This window comes from Parambassis ranga, chromosome 20 (genome assembly GCF_900634625.1).
Source record: "Parambassis ranga chromosome 20, fParRan2.1, whole genome shotgun sequence".
NCBI classification, from domain to species: domain Eukaryota; kingdom Metazoa; phylum Chordata; class Actinopteri; family Ambassidae; genus Parambassis; species Parambassis ranga.
In genome coordinates, this window is record NC_041040.1 from 17,044,598 (window position 1) to 17,054,345 (window position 9,748).

At 43.1% G+C, this 9,748-nt stretch overlaps 1 non-coding gene across 1 annotated transcript; it reads left to right on the forward strand.

Annotated features, from left to right (window-relative positions):
* Nucleotides 1-5,107: 5,107 nt before the first annotated feature.
* trnav-uac (transfer RNA valine (anticodon UAC)) lies at nt 5,108-5,180 on the forward strand. The gene has a single exon. It is a non-coding gene; the product is annotated as a tRNA-Val (tRNA).
* The last annotated feature ends 4,568 nt before the right edge of the window (nt 5,181-9,748 follow it).

Genomic DNA, 9,748 nt, shown 5'->3' on the forward strand with positions numbered 1-9,748 from the left:
TAGGTGAGGGTAGGAACATAGATTGACCGGTAAATCGAGAGCTTCGCCTTTCGGCTCAGCTCCTTCTTCACCACAACAGACCGGTACAGCGACCGTGGAGGCTGCACCGATCCGTCTGTCAATCTCCCACTCCATTTTTCCCTCACTCGTGAACAAGACCCTGAGATACACAAACTCCTCCACTTGGGGCAGGAGCTCTCCTCCCACCCAGAGAGGACAAACTACCTTTTTCCGGTCGAGAACTTGCTGTATCTTCTTTCAAATATGGTACCTTCACTTTGCTCAGCATCCTCTGGCAGGCAGTTTTTGTTTTTTGTTTTTTTGTTTGAAGCTGAACATTTTTCCAACCTCTTCAGTCCATCAGAGGACCTCTCCTGACACGCAACATAAAGGCCAGCTTATGGTCCACTCTGAATGGCAAACTCATTTTCCATCCCACCAGTAATGGCTCAAATTGATGTCCTTACACTCTCACCTGAATGACCCGCAGACTCCTTTCAACCAGATTGAAGTCCATCTATTTCCTACTCTGTGGTGGTTTTCTGTTGATGGAAAGATGCAGTCATATGGCAAATATCTTTCCTGATGTCCGCCATAGATTTTTTTTCAACCTTTAACCTGGACCTTCTCACCCTTTTTTCTTTAGCTACAAAAAAGGTGCCACATTAAATCTGTTCCTTAGAAAAAAAACCCAGTGAAGACAGTATTGATCCTCCCCTCACCCACGACAGTGACTTTTTTATATACTTCATCCTCAATTAGATACTTTCTTAATTAGATTTAGTGCAGATAATTTGCCATCAGTGGAGATGGGCTGTGAAAGGCGCTGGCGGGATTAATTCTGTTGGGAGGCAACCTTTGCTGTAGGTGGTAGAAACGCACATTAGCATATTTTTACATGAGGAATGCAGTTCTGGATTTAGTTTGCTTTCTCTCCCACACCCACCCACACACTCTTAACAGGTTTGTGTGTTTGGATAGTTCAAAGAGGCGTAAACTGAAATTAATTCTGCCGGTGCCAGCAGAAGAGCAGAACGCTTGCTCCCTCCATTTCACTAACATTTTTGCCATTTGGTGATGTATTTCCTCAACTGTCCTGTTGCTGGGTTTAATTTATTTATGCACGTATTGATTCAGATAGTTCCTAGCGATGCATGGCCCTGTGCAAATTATTGGACTACAGTGGGAGTATTGACTGTAGGAACCTTTATTGTGCCATCATCACATAGGCCTGCAAGGCAAATTCTGCAAGCGGTGCATTTTTTATGCTCACAATCATAAAAGCAGACAAGCAAAATTATGCACACACACACACACACATCCCTCCAGCCTCACACCACATACACACTTGTTTCATTCATTCCCTGTTGAAATGAAGCATGGAGTGAGGCTTGCTCAGTGAGAGACGGGCCGCCTTTTCCTTCACAGTTCCGCTCCGGCTTGTCTAATCCATCAGATGCAGAGAAAACACTGGGCCAGCCATTTTCACTAAATCCCCTGTTGTCAAAGTCATCAGCCACCCGTCTGTCTGTCTGTCTCTACCTCAGGCCCCCAGAAAGATTTTAACACTGCTCCCCTTGCTTTTTTGTCACTTGCGAGGACAGTGTTTAGATTGTCCCAAATTTTAAAGAGTAAAATCCCTTTTATCCTGTCTCTGTCCCTGTTCTCTGCCTGTAAAAGGCAGTACAGTACAGTACAGTACAGTACAGTACAGTACAGACACTCTGATAGCAGGTTGAATACATCAGCATGTTTAGTCTTGTAGTGAATTGTGTTGAAGTGCTGAACCGGTGTTGTGCACCTTCCATATTAAATCTGACTGCGGGCCGGACTTTGGACACTCCTGATTTAGACAAATATAATTTTGCTGGAAAAATCTGTGCCAACATTTGTCTGATCTGTGGGTTTTCTAATGTTTGTGCCAAAAGAACTGTAAAAATGTTTCCAAATGATTTAATAACAAACATAAAAACTGAAGCTGTTATTCTTGTTCTGTAGCATTTGTTTAGGAAAAGTGTACATACATCGTCCTAAGATCTAATCACATCGTCCTAAGAAAAAAAATCACACAATCCTTCTAAACAACAAATATTTTAGGACTTAGATAAGTGTTTGTGTTCCTCTTGGGACAAGTATGAGCTGTTCTTTCCACTGGAATGCAGGAAATGTGCTTTTTACGAGTTTCCTCCTTTTAAAAAGGCACAAGCCTGCAATTATCCTCTGATCTGATAGCACAACAGGAGAGAACGGATACCGCATTCTGACCAGAGACGGGTGAAATGAAAAGCACTGATTATCTGGTTACCATGGCAACTGATAGTGCATAGTGCATACATACACAAAGTTAATATTTATAGCAGGAAACATGGGCAGCAGAAGGATTTGAGTGATTTTGCTAAGGACCTAACTGTGATGGCCCAGTGATTGTGTAAGAGCATCTCGGAAACTGCAGCTCTTATGTGCAGTGTTTAGGACCTGTCAAAAGTGGCCCAAGAAATGAAAAGAGGTGAACTAGTGATAGGATCATTGATGCATAAAAATACATAAAAATATCTTTCAGGCCAGCTGCCCCCCTAGTGAGTCCTTGGTCAGCCTCTAAATGCTTGACGAAGAGACTCTCCTCTGTTAGGTCCACCATCCACAACATCCAGTGATTGGGTTGGCTGCAATGTCTGCTTGGAGTTTAAGGCTGTTGATGTCTCAGTTTTTGTCAATCATAGGTATTAAATACTTTTAAGTTTGCTTGATGCCACTTTGAGGTTCCAGTGTTCTTACTGGAAATCATTTGTGGAGAAATTGCAACGGCGTTTTTGTGTTTTCGTGTGTCCACCGTTTCTGAAACCACATGCCACAGTTTTACCTCTCCCTTAACCCGCATGCGCTCACTACTGAACTACTACTATCTTCTGCTCCTCTACTACCACAGCAGGTGGACAATACAAGTTTTGTGTGCATGCCCTATGTCTTCTTTTCTGTTTTTGGCGTGTTTCTGTGGTAACGTCACAGCGCCACACATAGGCCGGGCATGTACAACAGCTTATTTTTAGTAGTTTTGTGTTGAACAAAAACGACTTTGTGTGGATGTGATGAGTATTCCATTTGTTTTTTACTTTGGATGCATCAGATTTATATGTGTGATTATCTAAATGTTTTTACATGTACGGAGCGGCTGCATTTGACCCCGTTTGAGGTTTCATTTCTACCAGTTCTGAAGCCATCGATCTGTTTACGCCTCTCAGCCCTAATGAATGCACCAGGGAGGCTGGGGAGGCGGCATGACGGATTAAAGGAGGTCATATTCGACTCAAAACAAATGTGTGTAATTCTGGGAATATGCATCACGCTGCTCTGTGTGTGTGAGAGCGTGTGATGCACCCTGACAAGATGCTTTCTCACGTTCCCATCCCAAATCTGCCTTCATCCTGACATCAGCTTGACACATCCTGGATAGAGACTGGACTTTCAAGGTTATCCAGCTGGATAAACCGCTGCGGTGCCCTTGAGAAACATCCTCAGTAGCTAGAGAGTTCAGTCTGAGGAAGAGAAAGATCACAAGATGCAACTTTTAAAAAGGAAAACCCAAACCAGTATTTGTGGAGGAGTCCTCTGTCCTTCCATTTGTCACTGGAGGTTCACTGTGGCTGCTCTCTTTCTGAAAGATGTGGAGTCAGAGGTGAAGACAGAGGCTCAGCCTCACTTCTCTTGTTAAGAGAAAGGAGTTTCAGAAGGCACTGAGAGAAAGAAAAGGAAGGCTGCATCTCCATGAAGTGTGTGTGTTTGGATGAGTGATGCACGCAGGCAGCTCTGTGATGTATTGAGTAATCCTGGACAGATGATGACAGCCCTTGCTCTTTGACGATGTAGCCTGCCCTTCCAATCCTTGCCACCCCCTTACATGAGGATGTGTATGTTTGAGCCTGTCACAACCGGCCTCTGAAGCTCTGCATCAAGGAGAAAAAGCTTTTCAAACTAACAGAAAAAATGTTCTGAAAAGCCTTGAACTGGACATTTGAATTCATAAATATAATTAAGTGGCTATGTAATCAAAACAAAGCATACATTCGTGTTAAACAGCTGCTAGGCACTTCCTGATAAGACTCAAATATTGATTTTTCAAAATGCCAAACACACAGGAGTCTTAGAAGTATGTGTCAGAGTTATTTTCGGCCTCAGAATCTTGCTGAGCACTAATTGGATGGACGATAGTAAAGAAATGTCAGCTGCATGGACACGCTTTGATGTGAAGTTCCTGTGTAGTCAATCTATAGACTGGCAGGAGGATTTAACCTTAGCTGCTTTCACACAGAGATTGTGGTACAAAGCCACATTGAAGACCCATTCTTTATTCTGCCTTTTCTCACCTTTGCTTGTTCACAAACTTAAAATGCAGCTGGCATAATGCAGCCTTAGTATTATAAGCCTGCTTCAAAAGAGATGCCAGGGTTGTGCAATCAACAGTCAGCCTCTTGTTTTCTGTGGTGGATTCTTCCATCCTGGCTGGCTCTTTCACACAGGGCTGGCTTCAGCATTGTTATTCAAAGGGGTTGAAGTGAGGCAACTGGACTGGAGTTTTCTTGAAGACGTTTCGCTGCTCCTCCAAGCAGCTTCATTAGTTCTAACTGCTTGGTGGGGGAACATTGTTTATATGTGGTGGAGGACCTGTGTCTGTGGTGGAGGACCTGTGGGTCTGTGTGAAGACTACGGGGGGCTGTAGTGGTGGGACCGGTTGACAGCCCGTTGTTGTTGGGCACATGTACCCTGGAGTGAAACTTCTAGCTAGCTTTCAAAGGTCCTCCTCAGCTTGTTGTCATTCCTCTTTTTTAATCTTTTTTTTTCCTCTTTAATAATCCCAGAGGGAAAGTTTAAGGCTGCTGCCAAGCAGTGTCATACAAGGACCAGCAAGGCACGCCACACTAGTGAGTACACTGGAGGCAGTGCGGGTAAAGTGCCTTGCCCAAGGACACACAACAATGACTTAGGGAGGAGTTGGGATCGAACCACCTGCCATAAAAGAATTAATGACATGGGCTGAAAACAAACATGGCATAAACCAGCAAATGCAATATGTAACAAATTGACAACAATCAGACCAACAAACCACAGAAGAGGTTCCATAGTGTAGTGGTTATCACGTCTGCTTTACACGCAGAAGGTCCTGGGTTCAATCCCCAGTGGAATCAATGTTTAAATAACAATCCTGTGTTGACTCCTTCAGTGGAGTTGCACCATTTTGGTGACCAATGTTCCCTGAATGAAAGACTCGGATGCCTTGTGATGTTTTTTTTCTTTTTTTTTGCTTATGTTTAAACATTTAGACTATAGAATTACTCTTGAAAAATCTTCAAATGTAAATGTTTAACTTGCAGAAACCATAGTTGTTTCCCTTTGTTGGTACATTTAACCAGTCCTGATTCAGTGTTAAAGAAAATCCACTTAGTACAGTTTGGTGTTTTGTTCTCAGTTGGAACCACACAATGTGCTGAATATGATTTCACAGCTCTGTGGGGAGTCTTTTAGATTCCAAAAACTGCTGAAGGTTATTAGCTTTGCCATTTAGGAGAGATTAGCTAAATCTAAAAGCCTAAATGATTTCTTTGATTCCAACATATGATGTTCTGTGTGAACATTTGCTTATCATGCAACACAAACAGCTGCTCCATCCACTTTGCTGCCATGTTGTGATCTAGCCAACACCCTCACAAACTGTATTACCAGTGTTTGCATGCGAGTCCCTCTCCCTCATTATGTGCTTTTACTGCAGCCTGGGCTCGCACAGCTGGGGTTATATGTGTGCGTGACAGAAAGCACACAAGTTGTGTGTCCCCCACCCATCTTTAGCAATCTGATGTTCAGCCTGCTGGCTTTGGCTTCTGGGGGATGGACAATCATGCACCACAGCGGGCTGAGAGCCTGCAGGATTTAATTTAAGCCAAACACTCCACCTGCTGATTTCACTGATTAGCACACCCTCGAGTTGAAATCACCTTCGGTGGATCGTGTGCTGCTGACTGGTTGAAAGCTGCAGATTGTTGGCTCGTGGCCAATGTGGGACATGGCTGTCCTTCCCAGGAGGTCTGATTGCTTTAAAGTGGATCATCGTTTCATTTTTTGTGCATGAAATGGAGCTCATATAAAATTGACATTATGAGGATTAATTCCCGGCTTTTAAGGGACTTTCACACAAAGTAAAGGTCACACAAAGAACGTAGAGTCTAATCAAGAGATTGTTTTCACCTGCTGTTTGATTTTTGTGCCACTTTGTTCTCACTGTTACTTAAGGCTCCATGTAGCAGAAGGGATTTTGATGTATCCTGTCTTTACAGCTTAGGTAAGTTGTCAGCCATTTAGCAGTCGGCTGATCAGTATATAAACAGGCAGTGGTAGTTTGAGCCCACTCTCTGACATCAAGCTCACACTTTGTTCTTGATGCATGACGATTTCTGCACGTAGGACTCTCCATGTCTCTGCTCTTTCATTGTTTTCTGTGTGCTGCCTGTTGTGGTCATTGCCCAATAATGGTATTTGCACCATTTTCTTCCACATGGCAGCTTGGCTGGGTACACGATAAAAAACAGATGACCAGGTGGGTGCACTGCTGACCTGGAGGAATCATACTTACTTAACTTAAAATTTAAATACTTAAAATTTCTTACTACTTTTTCTTTTTGTTCATTTATTTTCTGTTGTCGATACCCAGTGGCTATAGGCATGCAATAGCTATTTCTTTATGTAATAGATGTGCAACCCCTATCCTGCATTTCTTTTCTTTTTGTTATTTAAATGTGTAGACTTTGTGAGCATGCATGCTGTGCTGTGGAGATTGTGGTGCACACATGTCTTGGCTATCCCTGTGCCCTCAAAACCACTGTCCCACTGGTAAAACACCAACTGAAGGTTGGGGGAAAGTGTGAGTGTTTTTTCTTAAACTAATAAAGACGGATGAATGGAAGCTAGCTTCCTGTCTCGAGAGTAAACAGACTTGTGTGTCTTTTTGTCAACCCTGGGTGAAATTCTGTGGTTGGCGTTGCTAGAATTCCTTGTTAGAGCCTTGACCCTTTAGCCCAAGCCTACAAACCACCTACAAACCTCCCCCCCCCGTGTTCAGCACAGAAGGTTGCCAGGGTCACAAACATGTATACACCCATTTTTATCATCAGTTTCTGGGTGTTTCTCACTTCTAGAAGCAGGCTCCAAGTAGAGAGAGCTCAAACATGCCTGTATGTCATGGCTTGTTCTAATGAGGAGTGTAGAATGTAGTGTTTTTTTTATCTAATTGTACAAAGGATTTATTTTTGGAGAGTTTCTCTTTAGAATAAATTGATCAGAATCCGAATCATTGAATCAGAAAGACTTCATCTGCTCCTAACAATATCTGTCTGGTAGAAGAGTCACATTCATCTCTACAGTCCAGTAAATAAGCAGCTCTGATCACTGGCAGATTAGGAATACCATTGCTGTGACAACTCCTCATCCCAATTTGACAATTACTTTATTTCTACCTGCTCCCGGTCCCCTTGCTGTTGTCCTGTTTGTACAAAGTGGCATTCAGCGAATGGGTCCCTGATACCTAATACACTGTGTGCCATGTCCTGTTTGTCAGATCTGCTATTTGTTGCCATGCTTCACTTTTTTTGTCAAAGCAGCAAGAAAGGGTTCTTCTCTTGGGAGTAGAGGAAACAGTCAAACAAATTGGCCGCTGTGAGGTAGAGGAAGTACAGCAGGAAGTAACGCTGCTTCTAGTCTCTTTCAAATCTTACAGTGTGAAGAGAAGAGAGAAAATGCTGTTGATGTCATGCTGTGTTGAATTTTTTTAACTGTATTGTGTAGAAAAAGAAAAGCAGAATTTGTCCACCTAGAGAATACCTTCCAGTCTTACCATGCCTTCTCTGTCTCTTCTTTTAGTATAATTAGTATAGCATAATTACAAATTCACCTGGTACCAGGGTCCCATCCATCACCAGGTGTGATGGTCGGGACCATAACTGATTCTAGACGAGGCTGTAAATTTGTCTTTTTTGCCACAAAGGTGCACATTTTAACTTGGGGGTCTATGAAGATGTACCAAAGGTTTTGAGCCTGCCTCAAGTGGACACTCGAGGAACTGCAGCTTAGTATTTGCGCATTGTGTCTCATTTTAGAGGGCCGAGTGGTATCTGATTTTTAGCTCACAGAATAGGGAATGAATTGCTTTTGTACCACTTCTATACTTCATTCATAGTAATAAGATCATGTTTTTTTAAATCTTTTTGTTTAACAGGATGCCCATGTTAAAGCTAAATAAGTTGTTGCAGATCGTTGCTTTCATACATAAGTGTCTGCAGCTGGGTGTGAAGTTCCACTAAACCTCTGAGACAGCGATGATGTGCCGCTCAGGAGCAAACACCCTGACAGCCAAAGCTCATGTTCTGCTGCAGCTTAAAGAGATAAAGTGGAAATAACCCATTGCTGCACTCATGAGCTGGGCCAAGGAAGGAGAGACAAAGATGGAGGAGGAGAGAGAGAAGAGAAGGGAGTGAACGACATGAAGGGCATTTGAATGAGAGCGAGAGACGAACAGAGTAGAACTTGGAAGAGAATAAAGGAGGTGGAGAGACGGAGAGATAAGGGGATCAGAAGGAGGAAGCCAGGCAGCGATTTGGGTTTGTATATGTTTCGCTCTCTAACTCCACATGTCAAATGGGTTGGACCTGCTCTACTCTCCGGGGGCCTGGAGTTTGCCTTTCTTTCCGCCCCTTAATTTCCAGCCGAGCGGAGTGTGTTTTTCAACTTCGCATTAGGGGATGATTCAGTGGGTCTGCTGCGGTTTACCCTCAGCAGGATTAGAGCTGGAAGGCGTCTTATTATCTTCAACCGTTTGAGCTTCGTCTTCTGTTAGAAAGAGCAGTGGAGCTTAAGACAAATTACCCCCTCAGTGCCTTTCGGATGGCACAGCGCTGGCCTGGAAATGGACCTGGGAGAGGATGGCAGTGGGGCAAGTGGGAAGGAGGAGGAGATGGAGCCAGCAACCGGGCTGCTGCATAGATGTGAGGGATTGGAGGGATTGTTAGGGTTTAATTTATGCAGCAGGACGGGCAAACTGCAGAGGAGGGCAGTGAGGAGGAAACAGACTGCAGGACTGAAGCTTTAGACTGACAAAAGCCTTTGGCAAGAGATTTAGGGTGAGAAGTGATAGAACTGAGGTTGCAAAGATCCTGCTTGTCTTTAGAGGGCGTTTAGTAACTTACAAAATATAGAAACCAAATGAAACAGAACTATCTTGCTTTGATTTGGTGCAACAACGTTACTGCTCCAGTGTGCTGCTGCCAGAATAACAATAGTATCATACATATCCAAACATGAACAGGCCTCATATTGTTGCACCTCCTCACTAACATGTGGCTTTCCTTCATAATTCAATAAGAGAATATCTACAGTTGTTTTGTGAAGTGTGAATTTTTATGAAAATCTATAGTTTCATTCTAATTCTGAAGACCTTTAGGACCTTAAAACTTTTTTGTACCTTTGTGTACTCACCTCACCACTCACCCCTGAATCATCTCAGGGTTGCACACAAAGTTGAATACATTTAACTACAGATGGCTTTAGATCGGATGTTAGTGTCTGTACTACTGTAATACTTTTGTAAACACTGATTAGAAAAACTGAGACGTGGTGCAAGATGGAGAAAGAGAAAGATTAGTAAAGCCTTTGTGGATAGTTGAATGTTAAAACAAAGAAGAACTGGAGAGTAAATCCCCGGTGTGTAATT